Source organism: Bos grunniens, chromosome 14 (assembly GCF_055505025.1).
Source record: "Bos grunniens cultivar Pamir isolate PY7600 chromosome 14, Bosgru_T2T1.0, whole genome shotgun sequence".
NCBI lineage: Eukaryota > Metazoa > Chordata > Mammalia > Artiodactyla > Bovidae > Bos > Bos grunniens.
This window is the reverse complement of record NC_141178.1, coordinates 46046009-46060421: the sequence shown is the minus strand read 5'-3', so window position 1 is coordinate 46060421 and position 14413 is coordinate 46046009. Positions and strand designations below refer to the sequence as shown.

Below are 14413 nucleotides of genomic sequence, written 5' to 3'. Positions count from 1 at the left end.
TCTCCTAGCATCAGTCAGCAAATAGTAGAGCAGATTTCCTCAGCAATGTTTCATGGACCAAGTACAGGACTTTAGAAGTGCAAGTGGTTGACTTACTCTGTGTCGGGGTTGGAGTGGAACAGACAGGGCATTGAAGGTATTGTCAAAAGAATGGATTCTAAGCTGGATGAAGAAGGAAATGAAGCTAAGAAGGGTCTAATGAAGGAGTTAAGGGACATAAGTCCATGGATGAAGAGTCAAAGACAGGTGTTGTGGGAAGAGAAGAAGCTAGGGACTTCCCTGGTGATGCAGGGGTTAGGACTCCTCTGTAGGTGACACAGTTTCTGTCCCTGGCTGGGGAACTAAGATCCCGCATGCTGTGTGGTGTGGCCAAATAAATAAGCTAAATAAAAACACACACATACATAAAAGCAATGCTTAAAAAATGAAAACATACAAAGAAGAAAAAAGAAAACTCTAGCTGGACACGAAGCTATCAGAATGTATAATTTTAGAGTGTGAGATTTCAGATACAGAGCAGTGCTAGACGAGAGCAAGGTCCTTTTTGGGCCATGGGAGTTGACAACTGAATTGGAAGGGAAATGAAGTTAAAAAGATTGAGAAGCTTAGAGGCAAAGTTATCAGAAGGGACATTGGAGTCCCCTGGGATAGATTTGGAGCTGACCAAATTATTTGCTTACTGAAAGAGATGTCTACTATTATTTCACTCTGATAGAGCCTATTTCCTAAGAGGTCATAAGCTAATTGTTAAATGAATGAAAAACCCAGCTGTTGTAGAAAAGACATATCTGCTTTTAGGAAATAATACAATTTAGGGCTATTCGTGATATCTATTGATACCATCAGTATTTGGAATACTATTACTGATTTGTTTTGTGTTTTTTTTCACTGATAACTGACTAGTAAGGGAAATGGGATATTTCTTTCCTGCGTTCTATTTTTCTCCATATGTGAAGAAATATATAGTAGAAAGATGTACAAAGGAGACATCGGGAAATCAGAGTTTTGCAAGGTCCAGTGTCATTGCTAGTGATCCGTGACCTTTGGCAAGGCTCTGTTTTCTTCATTGGGTAATCTCTTCATTCATTTCTCACTCTAAAATTCAGATATCTGTGATTTTGGAAGTTGAAGGAAGCCAGGAAGTAAAAATTCTAGTTTTATTCATATATCTAGTCTGAAATTATTTTGGTTTCAAATTGTTTTGAAGGCAAATATTGAAATGCTTGAATTGACATTTTGAAACTATTTAAGGGAAATGATGCCAGTTTCTTGCCACAGAATGAGCTTCAAAATGCTAGAAACACCGCTCAAGTATTCCATGACCCTAAATCAAAGGTTATCTCTGAAAAGATGATTTTCCCCATGGAAGCTTGACATCTAAGAAGCCAGATCCTGCAATCTCGATCAGGATCAAGATCCTAACATATTAAATAACATATGTTTCCATTTCTACCTATTTTGGGTTGAAGAATGAAATATATATTTCTTTATATTTATATATACACATAAAATACAACAAAAACTTACTTTATGCAGCACTTGGATGAAGAAGACACAGATCTTTGCCCTTGAGATAATTACCTAATAATGGAGATAAAACCATGGGTAAATATAAGCAAATAACCATAGTCCAAAGCAGGCTAAATCCTATATGAGTAGTATAAATAAAAAATAGATCCCTGGGTTATTTTTTAAAGGTGTTGAGAAGTAGAGAATAATTGAAATATCCCCATTTTTCATTTCTTATCTTTATACAATATTTTTTCCATTTTCAGCTCTTTGTGTTTTTATCTAAATTATTTGCTTTTGTATACAGAAGTTAGCTTTATTGCCAATTATTTTTATTCAATATTGATGTGCTTACAGGTAAGTATAGCATTACTAAGATGAACAACTACAATGCTTATTTTTAAGAATACACAGAGAATTTTAGTCTCTGCAATTCAGTTAACTAAAGTGACTTGTCCACATTCTGTATAATATTAATCTCTCCGCATTTTTTGATCTTGGACATTTCAAAGTTCTTTAACAATTAGACAAGAGAAAGGAACTAAGATACAATTTTTTTGATGGTCTTCTTTTAAGTTAATTTTTATTGGAGTATAGTTGCTTTACAATGTTACATTAGTTTCTCCTGTACAACAAAGTGAATCAGCTGTATGTGTGCATATTTCCCCTCCCTTTTGGTCTTCTTTCCCATTTAGGTTGCCACAGTGCATTAAGTAGGGTTCCCTGTGCTATGTTCTCATTAGTTATCTATTTTATACATTCTATCAATAGTGTATATGTAATACAAATTAAATTAGCTTAGCTGGGTGCCTGTAAGTAGCTTTGGTGTTTAGGAAAAAAAGCCTTTATTGGTGCTCCCATAGTACTTTATATGAACTTATACTTGAAAATGTATTGCACTGTATGATAATCCTTTGTGCAAATGCCTCCTTCATCTCTTACCCTATACTTTCTTCTCTCCTCCTTTTCTTCCTTCTCCTCTCACCAGAATAGAACATCTAGAGGACAGGAACCTGTACTATTCACTTTTGTATTCCCTGTACCGTGTATAGAGATAAACCTTGGACGGATGGATGGGTGGATAGATGGGTAGGCGGCAACTATAACTGAACTCTTCCACAAGATCTGGAGAATCACACAGGATTGTTTTTTAACCATAAAACCACCTGCCAAGTATCAACCTCACTTTCAATGAGTTCCTGACTCCTGCTCCATCAAATGCTTTATTTAAATGGTCTAAGAACCCATGTCTTTAGAAGTTTCTCAAAAACTTTTCCAAGTTAAGCTTGGCTTCTGAAAGGGAGATAGTGGAATATTTTTTAAACTCATTGCAGACTGATGAAATGCACTCTTCAAGCCTTATGGAGGGATCTCTCTTCTCCTTTCTCTCCGTCCAGGCTGACCACCTAGAAGGTTCCCAATGAACAGAATCTTGCAGTACTCCACTTCACTTTAGCCATTCAGATGTGACTGAAAAATATATATTGGATGTAAAATTTCAAAATATAGAGACAAAACTCAGGACATTAAGGAAACATTTATATGCTAAAATAATAAGCTTCCTTGCTGACTCAGACAGTAAAGAATCAGCTTGCAATGCTGAAGCCCTGAATTCAATCCCTGGGTCAGGAAGATCTGGAGAAGGGAATGGCAACCCACTCCAGTATTCTTGTCTGGAGAATTCCATGGACAGAGGAGTCTGGTGGGCTACAGTCCATGGGGTCGCAAAGAGTCAGACAGAACTGAAAACACAACACAAAACTATAAGCAGATTAGAAAGTTAAGTGAATTTTAATGATGTGGGAAATTTTTATAAGAAAGAATCCTCTTAGCAAAAGAAGACAGATGACACCTCTGCAGAGCAGTGGGACCGCTCACGGCAGGTGACCACAGACCTCTGCTGTGAGTCTTTGCTTCTGATTTCCTGAAAGCACAGGTGTTGTAATGCCACTGATTGGTCATCAGAAAATAGAGCATTTCAACTGCTTTGTGTATGAGGCAGGCTTGCTTCTCACAGAGGGGTCTTTAGTCAGATGCCTGAAGTCTGTTGCAGCAATCTCACTTGAACCCAGAAGCCACCAAGAACTTTGGAAAGATTGATTATTCAACTCAGTCCAGAACTCATGAAGAAAGCTGTGCTCACCCACCAGGCCACCAGGAATTCACAGAAGTTATTTGAGATGCAAATCCAGGGTGTAGAATCCCTCAGGACCACTGCCCAGAGTAGGGACAGTTCAGGATCAAATCCCCAGAATTCATCCTTAACGAGACCTTTTTCTCCATCAGCAGAAGCAAGCCACTATTCAATTTTCTCTCTTCTTTCCCTTGATGCTTTTGTGAAGTTGTCAAGCAGCCCTGGTGCTGCCGTTTGTACCTTCATATGAATATCTTCAGCTTCGTTTCTGCATATAAGTAAAACTGTTCACTCTATTTAAAGAAGCTTTAGGGGAGGAAAAAATACAAAGCAAAGTGAGAACCTGGCATTATGCCTTTTGCTCTTTCTTCTCCACTAGAGAATATTCATTTTCTGATGCCTTCATTTCTTAAGGCTTTTATAGTTTTTAACCTAAGATTCCTATTTTAAAAAGCCAATGAATTCTTTGCTTTTTATTCCCCTATAGCTCTTACGGCTCTAGCTAGTATCTAAAACATTTCCAGGAAAAGATTTGGATCATCTCCACTAATCCTAAGATTAGATAAAATTAAACATGATAATTGATAATTTAGAAGAAGTATTTGTCTCAGTTTCTTTACAACTAAAATATTCAGGAGTTTCGAAAGAGTTTTAAAAGATACCCGGTAGAATTCAAACGACATAGTGAAAGAAAGCCGCTTTGGGGATTTTTACAGAAAATCATTTCCTCTCTTAGAGTAGAAGTTGGTTTGCAAATTAACGAGGTGGAGCCAAAATAGAGAATTGCATTGTAAGAGAGTGACTCACAACGTTTTGACTTTTTAAAATATATCTTTCCCGACAGCAAAGACTGCCTTGTCATTTGATTGCTTTCTAATTAATGTTAAGTTTTCCATTATAAATATCACACTTTTGCCATCAGAACTACCAGTTGTGACCTCAGATCACCTGTCCTTGAAGGAAACATCGGGCAATTATGACTGTGGGTGTCTGTGATTACAAAGATGTGTCTCCTGATATTATAACCTGAGATGTGGTACAATCAGTACCAGCATAAGAACGCTTCCATTAATAGCAGAGAGGCAAATCAATGTTTGTTTGCTTGCAAGTAAAAATAGGCACACACTGATAAGTATGTGTTCCTTGCTACTTTTATTTACAAAGAATTAACCAACCATGAAGTATCTTCAATAAATACATCCAAGCTAGAGTACTCATAAACCAGTGAAAATTCTGTTTTTTAAGAGAAAATTGTGCTTTATGCAAAGTGGAAGATGGATTCAGCAGATAAAGTCAATCCAAGTACGCTCAACAGAGCAGACCCTGCTTGAAGTCTCTGCCTAGAGGCTTCATGCAAACTTAAAAGCAGAATTTGACCTAGAGGAATACAGGGACTCATTTTGATATCTCTGAACACAGGCAAAAAAAAAAATATTTGCAAATAAGAAATCAAAGCTGTATTTAAAAGTTTCAGAGTCAGACTATGCCAGAGGTAGGTCCTGAAAGCATCTGTGCCCCTCTGCCTGTGTGTTAGTCACTCAGTCGTGTCCAACTTTTGCAACCCCAAGGACTGTAGCCTCTGTAAACAGAATTCTCCAGGCAAGTATAGCTATGGCTGACTCATGTTGATGTTTGGCAGAGGCCAACACAATATTTTAAGCAATTTTCCTTAAAATAAAAATAAATAAGTTTGGGGAAAATAAAAGAATACTGGAGTGGGTAGCCATTCCCTTCTCCAGGGATCTTCCCGACCCAGGGATCAAACCCAGGTTTGATTTTTACCATCTGAGCCACCAAGGAGCCCCCTCTGTCTAGATGTCAGTATATTTAGTCATTTAGATTCAGGAGTAGCCCAGCGTAGAACTCCCTACTGACCGTGAACCCAATGGACAAATTTAAAAATTAGCTTTGGGGGACTTCCCTGGTGGTCCAGTGGTTAAGACCTCACCTTCCAACGCAGAGGATGCGAGTTTGATCCCTGATTGGGGAGCTAAGATCTCACATGCCTCACAGCAATAAAAAAAAAAAAAGGAATATAAACAACAAAGGCAATGTTATAGCAAATTCAATAAAGACTTTTTTAAAAATTTAGCCTAAGTATCCACTGAATGTGATGTGATAAAGGTTTACCTCTGAAATTAATCACTTCTAACATTTAACTTCCAATTCATTTTTTCCTTGCTATTTGAATAGAGGTAGAGAATCATTTTTTCCCCAGCCTCCTGAGACGCTAGTACTTGTACAGCTGTCTACAGAAACTGTCATTCTCCCCTTGAAATGAGACTGTTTTCATCTCTTCTGCTGACACTTCCTGGTCTAAACTGACTTTTCTGTGAATGTTTTTTCCCACCATTCCTAATTTATGTAACAAATATTTCTTGAGCATCTCTCCTCTGCCATGCACTGAAGGAGAGCTTTGAACAGTGAAAGAATATAAACTTTTCATTCTACCCCTACCTAACTCCTTCTTATCCTTTATGTGTTCCACCACTTCTTCAGCGTAGTAGCCTTCACTCACAGTCTAGGTCAGTCTTTGTTGTAGAGAACCTCAGCCTCGAGTACATCATGACAAACGCTGGGCTGGAGGAAACACAAGCTGGAATCAAGATTGCCAGAAGAAATATTAATAACTTCAGATATGCAGATGACACCACCCTTATGGCAGAAAGTGCAGAGGAACTAAAGAGCCTCTTGATGAAAGTGAAAGAGAAGAGTGAAAAACTTGGCTTAAAGCTCAACATTCAGAAAATGAAGTTCATGGCATCTGGTCCCATCACTTCATGGGAAATAGATGGGGAAACAGTGTCAGACTTTATCTTTTGGGGCTCCAAAATCACTGCAGATGGTGACTGCAGCCCTGAAATTAAAAGATGCTTACTCCTTGGAAGGAAAGTTATGACCAACCTAGACAGCATATTAAAAAGCAGAGACATTACTTTGCCAACAAAGGTCCGTCTAGTCAAGGCTATGGTTTTTCCAGTGGTCATGTATGGATGTGAGAGTTGGACTATAAAGAAAGCTGAGTGCCGAAGAATTGATGCTTTTGAACTGTGGTGTTGGAGAAGACTCTTGAGAGTCCCTTGGACTGCAAGCAGATCCAACCAGTCCATCCTAAAGGAGATCAGTCCTGGGTGTTCATTGGAAGGACTGATGTTGAAGCTGAAACTCCAATACTTTGGCCACCTGATGGGAAGAGCTGACTCAGTTGAAAAGACCCTGATGCTGGGAAAGATTGAGGGCAACAGGAGAAGGGGACGACAGAGGGTGAGATGGTTGGATGGCATCACCAACTCAATGGACATGGGTTTGGGTGGACTCTTGGGGTTGGTGATAGACAGGGAGGCCCAGCATGCTGCGATTCATGGGGTCACAAAGAGTTAGACACTACTGAGCGACTGAACTGAACCGAAGCTGATCCATTGGTTATTTTAATAATGTTTGTCTCCCCAAATGGAGAACAGGAACCATGTCTGATTTTGCTCATTAGTTTATCCAGAGCCTAGCACATGGCAACATTCCATCAATTAGTGAACTGCTTGGTAGATGATGCATAGATGGATTAATGAATGAAGCATACTTTCTTTCCTCCAAGAGCTCATAGCGTACTATGGAGAATTAAGCATTGCTCAATGTGGAAAAGTAGGGTTTGGGGCAAAATTATAAACAGCTTTTGGTACTACCCTGGCGGTCCAGTGGTTAAGACTCCATGCTTCCAATGTGGGTCGGCGGGGAGAGGGGCGGGGGGAGGGTTTAAGCCTGGCTGGGGAACTAAGATCCCACACGCTGTGCAGCACAGTCAAAAAAAATGTTTTTAATTATAAACAGCTTTGCTAAGGTGTTTCAACATTATCTTGTAGGCAGTGAGAAGCCAACAAAATATCAAAACAACAACGACCAGGTTAGTGTTTCAGGAGTCTCCCCAAGGTGGCAGGACAGAAGGCAGCCTGGGAAAGGGGGGTGGTTCAGAGCAGGAAGAGCAGGGAGGTGTCCAGGTCATGGATGATGAGGTTTCAGTTCAGTTCAGTTCAGTCGCTCAGTTGTGTCCGACTATTTACAACCCCATGAATCGCAGCACGTCAGGCCTCCCTGTCCATCACCAACTCCCGGAGTTCACTCAATCTCACGTCCATCAAGTCAGTGATGCCATCCAGCCATCTCATCCTCTGTCGTCCCCTTTTCCTCCTGCCCCCATCCCTCCCAGCATCAGTCTTTTCCAACGAGTCAACTCTTCGCATGAGGTGGCCAAAGTACTGGAGTTTCAGCTTTAGCATCATTCCCTCCAAAGAACACCCAGGGCTGATCTCCTTCAGAATGGACTGGTTGGATCTCTTTGTAGTCCAAGTTCAAAAGCATCAATTCTTCGGTGCTCAGCTTTCTTCACAGTCCAAGTCTCACATCCATACATAACCACAGGAAAGACCATAGCCTTGACTAGACGGACCTTTTTTGGCAAAGTAATGTCTCTGCTTTTCAATATGCTATCTAGGTTGGTCATAACTTTTCTTCCAAGGAGCAAGCATCTTTTAATTTCATGGCTGCAGTCACCATCTGCAGTGATTTTGGAGCCCCCCAAAATGAAGTCTGACACTGTTTCCACTGTTTCCCCATCTATTTCCCAAGAAGTGATGGGACCAGATGCCATGATCTTAGTTTTCTGAATGTTGAGCTTTAAGCCAACTTTTTCACTCTCCACTTTCACTTGCATCAAGAGGCTTTTGAGTTCCTCTTCACTTTCTGCCATAAGGGTGGTGTCATCTGCATATCTGAGGTTATTGATATTTCTCCCGGCAATCTTGATTCCAGCTTGTGCTTCTTCCAGCCCAGCGTTTCTCATGATGTACTCTGCATAGAATTTAAATAAACAGGGTGACAATATACAGCCTTGACGTACTCCTTTTCCTATTTGGAACCAGTCTGTTGTTCCATGTCCAGTTCTAACTGTTGTCTCCTGACCTGCATACAGGTTTCTCAAGAGGCAGGTCAGGTGGTCTGGTACTCCCATCTCTTTCAGAATTTTCCATAGCTTATTGTGATCCACACAGTCAAAGGCTTTGGCATAGTCAATAAAGCAGAAATAGATGTTTTTCTGGAACTCTCTTGCTTTTTCGATGATCCAGCAGATGTTGGCAATTTGATCTCTGGTTCCTCTGCCTTTTCTAAAACTAGCTTGAACATCTGGAAGTTCACGGTTCAAGTATTGCTGAAGCCTGGCTTGGAGAATTTTGAGCATTACTTTACTAGCGTGTGAGGTGAGTGCAATTGTGTGGTAGTTTGAGCATTCTTTGGCATTGCCTTTCTTTGGGATTGGAATGAAAACTGACCTTTTCCAGTCCTGTGGCCACTGCTGAGTATTCCAAATTTGCTGGCATATTGAGTACAACACTTTCACAGCATCATCTTTCAGGATTTGAAATAGCTCCACTGTAATTCCATCACCTCCACTAGCTTTGTTCATAGTGATGCTTTCTAAGGCCCACTTGACTTCACATTCCAGGATGAAGTTTATACAAAGGCAACAGCTGCAGAACAACAGAGTGGAGGGACTGAGTCACAGAATCCAGACAGCCCTCTGCTTTCTTAGGAGATTAATAACCTTTGTAGGAATACCCACCAGAGGATGGGCCCCTTCTATAGGGAGAGGAGGGCCTGGCTGGTAAAAATCATCTGACTCAGGGGACCCGTGCAGCAGAAATAGCCTTGAGCCACGGACTGATCCAAACTTGGGCTAACACACATGACTGTATCAGCAGGATGCCAGTTTGCTATGCTTCTTCCTGGCCATTTCCCAGGCAGTCTCAAGAAGGTTGAAACTCTGGGTTGTGTCATGCAGTCAGTCAACTGAGACTTATAAAGCACAGGCCATGTATCAGAAATGGGGGTAGAAGGATTAGGAAGATGGGTGTGGATGTGGCCACTGAAAGTGCACAGCTTCGGGACTGATGCACAAAACAGCCAATGAGTGTGTGCAGCTCAGGGCAGTGAGTATCCTGATAGGAAAGGCACAGAGGGTTGTGGGCACATGGAGCAGCAGCCATCCTGGTCTTAAGGAACATGGGGTCCCAGAGGGTGTGTGGTCTAATCTGGGAGCCAGCTGAAGTCAAGAGTTCATCGGTGGAGGAGGAGAACATACCAGGTGAAGGGACTGGCAGGTGCCCAGACTCAGAAGCAAGAACGAACATGGGAGAGGAAGCAAGAGGGACTCTAGAGCATGGGAGGGGGAAGCACGTGATTGAGGAGACAAAGGAGTGGGAGGTGATGGACGGTCTGTAGAACTGAGAGAGGGCAAGATCACACAGGGCCTCGTAATCCACATCAGGAATTGAGCTCTATGGGGAGGGTGATGGGAGATGGGCTTCGCATTTTGGAAAGTTGATTGATTCCAGGGAGGCCCACACACTCAGTAGGAACAGGGCATAGGGAGAAAAGACAGTCCCAAAGCGGAGGCATTCATCTGGGCCAGATGATGGGGGCCCGTGCTCTGGGAGCAGCAGAAGGGATGGATGGGGAGTGATGAACAGGTATGAGAGATATTTAAGAGGTCAATTTGTCAAGCTTCGGGTGACAAGGGGAGAATAGAGGCGGTGTCCTGGATGCTGGCATCACTGTGGGACAGTGGGGCCTTTCACTGTACAGAGCAAGCACAAGAAGAATATTTAGTTGACAGAGGAGAAATGGTGAATTTGGTTTGAGGTGTGTTGGGTAAAAAGCCAGGGGCAGTGCTCAGTTGTCAGTTGGGTCAACAGATCTGGGACTCAGCAGAAATTTTCCGTGGTCTTTTTGATTGCTGTGGTTGATCATCGTTCCTGTGTTGGCACAGTTCATAGCAACCTGGGCTTTTGAGTCAGAGGAGACCTCAGTTCAAGTCCCTTATGAGCTGTGTGAGCCTGGACATGACACTACTAAACCTATTTCTTCATCATTAACTAGGATAATGATTACCTACCTCAGAGGATGTTGGGAGAAATAAATGAGATAATGCTTAGCCTCGATCAATCTTTAGTGGTGGGTGGTAGCACTTAGCCACAATGAATCCCTCCTGGCAGTGGTAGTGGAGTAGGACATCCACCTGGAAATGTAGACTTGAGCACCACCAGTGTGTAGGTGGGATCGGGAACCACTGGGAAAAAATGATGAAGAAAAAGAGGAATGTCTAACAGAACATCAATATGGAAGGAATACATAAAGGGCATACACAGTGGAGACTGGGAAGTAGCCAGGGGTAGGAAGGGAGGCATAAAAAGAAAATGAAGGGAGTGCCAAAACATCATGGAAGCCAAGGAAAGAAGTTTCCAGAAGAGTGTCAGTAAAGTCCTACCAATGGGTCGATAAATGTAAGGGCTGTAAAGTGATGTTGAATTCTGGGACAAGTAGGATCCGTGACCCCTGAGACAAGAGCTCCAGAAAGAATGTGTGTGTGCACGCTCAGTGGCTTCAGTCATGTCCAACTCTTTGTGACCTGGTGGACTGTGGCCCCCCAGGTTCCTCTGTCCATGGGATTCTCCAGGCAAGAATACTGGAGAGGGTTTCTATGTCCTCCTCCTGACCCAGGGATCGGGGCAGGGACAAAGCAAGATTATAGCAGACTGAGAGGAGTTGGTAGATAGGGATTACCATATGAAAACACTTTTTTGGACTCCCTCCCCCCGGCAAAAAAAAAAAAAAAACAGTCCAAGGGAAGGGCACAGGAGAAAGTTAAAAATGTTTTCTGACTATAGAAACTTGATTTTGCGTCAATGATCTGCTTCAGTGTAACAAAAAAGACCTTCAGGGCTGGTATGTGGACCCCCTCATTCTAGTTTTTTATTGTGCATTGACAGGCACTGGCAAGGGAAAGGGGAAAGAATCATTCTAAAAGTCTTTTCCTATAGAGCAGGCTTCTTGAATACACCAGCCAAGCATAATGTGTTTATTCTGTTCTCAAGGCTTTTTTGAAAAGGAATTAAACTCTCTATAGCCTCTGTAGCAATTCTCTGCATTGCCCGCATAGTCACGTGGAGAATTCATCTTCCCATTGAGACCTTTCCCAAGATAAGGTCTTTGTTGAGCAGGAGCTCTGACAAGAGCCTACGTCTCTACACTTCATTTCAGGGTCTTCTCCATGACCTTTGTGGATTCGAGACCAGCCTTGTTTTCCTAACAACGCTGACAGAGAGAACGTACAGATTTCTGAGTGGCACTCAGAATGTACTTATCCTTGTGTGAACACTGTATGGGGCCTTTAGCCTCAAACCAAACAAGCTTTAATCCCTCCAAACACATGCACACACACAGAGAGGCACACACAAGCACACACACACGCACACACACACTCACACAGGCAAACACCATTCAAAGTCTTTCACCAAGAAATAGCACTTAACAATCAAGGGGATGGAGGCACCAAATGATTTGTTTTTAGACAAGCATCAGTGATCAAACCAGAGTCAGATCCCTTCTCATTAGCCAGCACTGCTTCTTCGCCAGGGTTTTCCAGTTAGTCCCCACCATCCCTAGTTTTCAGCATCATCCCAATAGGGCTGACTTGCAACAAGTGATGCCCACTGTACAATGTCAAGTTTGAACACCAGTGCACTAATGCCTTCTCTACCAGGACAGTCTGTAGAGCCAGGCTGCCTAGATTCAAGTCCTGCCTCTGCCACATACTAGCTATGGGCAATTCACTTAATCGCCCTGTGCCTCCATTTCCCACTCTGTATAACGAGGACCACGGAATCAGCTGGCAGTGTAGGAAGGAGGATGATGTGAATTAACATATGTCAGGTTTTTAGCTCTGTGCTTGGCTCTTCAGCATTTGGCCTTTCCTTCTTCCCTTCTGTAAACTAAGGATGATCATTGTGCCCCCTTTCAAATACGTTTGAGACACTGGTATGAGCTGATGCATATAAATGCTGAGTTTTCACTTTTAAACATGGTGCTGAAGAAGACTCTTGAGAGTCCCTTGGACAGCAAGGAGACCAAACCAGTCAATCCTAAAGGAAATTAACCCTGAATATCCATTGGGAGGACTGACATTGAAGCTAAGCTACAATAATTTGGCCACCTGATGTGAAGAGTCCACTCACTGGGAAAGACCCTGATGCTGGGAAAGATTGAGAGCAGGAGGAGAAGAGGGCAACAGAGGATGAGATGGTTGGATGGCATCACCAACTCAATGGACATGAGTTTGAGCAAACTCCGGGAGACGGTGAAGGACAGGGAAGCCTGGCGTGCTGTAGTCCATGGGGCTGCAAAGATTCAGACTTGACTGAGCCATTGAAAAACAACAACTCCATCTAATTTATGTCCCCATCAATGTTTGCCTGAAGCATCAGGATGGCTGCTGTGCTAGTTCATGAAAATTGTCGTGCATCTTCAGGGTGGGTCATTTTCCCATTGATTTAGTCCCTTAGTTTAGTTCCCTTTCCCTACTTTTCAAGCTGTGTTTATAACAACTCAAGGCATTAAACCCAGCTTCTCGGGGACAAGATCATCGTGGGTTGTAGTGCATGGACGATGGCTTGTGGCTCTTCACTTGTATGAAAATACGTGAGGTAGTCAAAACAACTAAGTTCAGGGAAAACCTCCACAATATTTACAGTTTAATTACTCCAACATCCATAGGCTTTGAGAAGTCACAAAGAACGCAGGCATATGCCCTACAGTAACCTTACTTATTGACTCACTTGAAAGTGAGAACTAGCTTTTATTTTTCATATAAATGTATTTTTATTTTTTACTTTTCATATCCTGTGTTTTAAAAACATGTATATATCCGATACAACCTATCACGTGCCACGTAGTGTTCTAACAACTTTAGACATGATGCTTATCCTCTATAGCAACTTAATCATGTAGTGCTAGTGTTATCATTGTCCCCTTTTTATGTGTGAGGAAACTGAGGTACAAAATGAATGAATAGCTCAAGGAAGATCAGCCCAGTAATAAGCACAGGTAGGAATTGGACCCAGATAGCCTGGAGCCAGAGGTTACATATTTAAGTGTCTTGTTGCCCATCTCTCAGTAATAAACACCTGAGGATTTCCCTGGTGGCTCAGTGGTTAAGAATCCACCTTGCAATGCAGGGGACGCCAGTTTGATCCCTGGTCTGGGAAGATCCCACATGCCACGAAGCAATTAAGCCCACATGCCCCAACTACTAAAGCCTACATGCCCTAGAGCCTGTGCTCTGCAACAAAGAAGCCACCGAAATGAGAAGCCTACACACTGCAAGAGAGTAACCCCTGCTCACTGCAACTAGAAAAAGCCCATGTACAGCAACAAAGACCTATCACAGCCAATAAATAAATATTTTTTTTAAATTGTTGTTATTCAGTCACTAAGTTGTTTCCAACTCTTAGCAACCCTATGGACTGCAGCACTCCAGGCTTCCCTCTCCTTCACTGTCTCCTGGAATTTGCTCAGACTCATGTCCATTGAGTCAGTGATGCCATCCAACCATCTCATCATCTGTCTCCCCCTTCTCCTGCCCTCAATCTCCCCAGAAAAAAATAATTAACTTCTGAGATAAGGACACTAAACCAGGGTTTTATTTTATAAGCAAGGGAATAAATGTTTAAGAGAAAGAATCTGACCTTTTGAGCAGTCTCACATACCTAAAAACTTAGTTATTGCTATTTTTCTCAGAAATGCATCACTGATTCAAGTGAGATAAAGCCTAGCTACAAAGCTAATTTAAGTACCAAGGAGTGAAGAAAGGTTCATCTCTAAAACTCCCTCCAACTTTATCGGCAACCAGAGCTGCCAAACAAGGCCAAATTCAGAGTTAAAGTG

At 42.1% G+C, this 14413-nt stretch overlaps 1 protein-coding gene and 1 long non-coding RNA gene across 2 annotated transcripts in view; one reads left to right on the top strand and one right to left on the bottom strand.

The window, feature by feature from the left end:
* Positions 1-14413, top strand: part of KCNB2 (potassium voltage-gated channel subfamily B member 2) — a 460227-nt gene that overhangs the window by 414305 nt on the left and 31509 nt on the right. The window lies entirely within an intron of this gene.
* Positions 3282-6390, bottom strand: LOC147359361 (uncharacterized). The gene is made up of 2 exons (XR_015140738.1): positions 6101-6390; positions 3282-3949 (listed from the first exon to the last, which is right to left on the bottom strand). It is a non-coding gene; the product is annotated as an uncharacterized LOC147359361 (long non-coding RNA).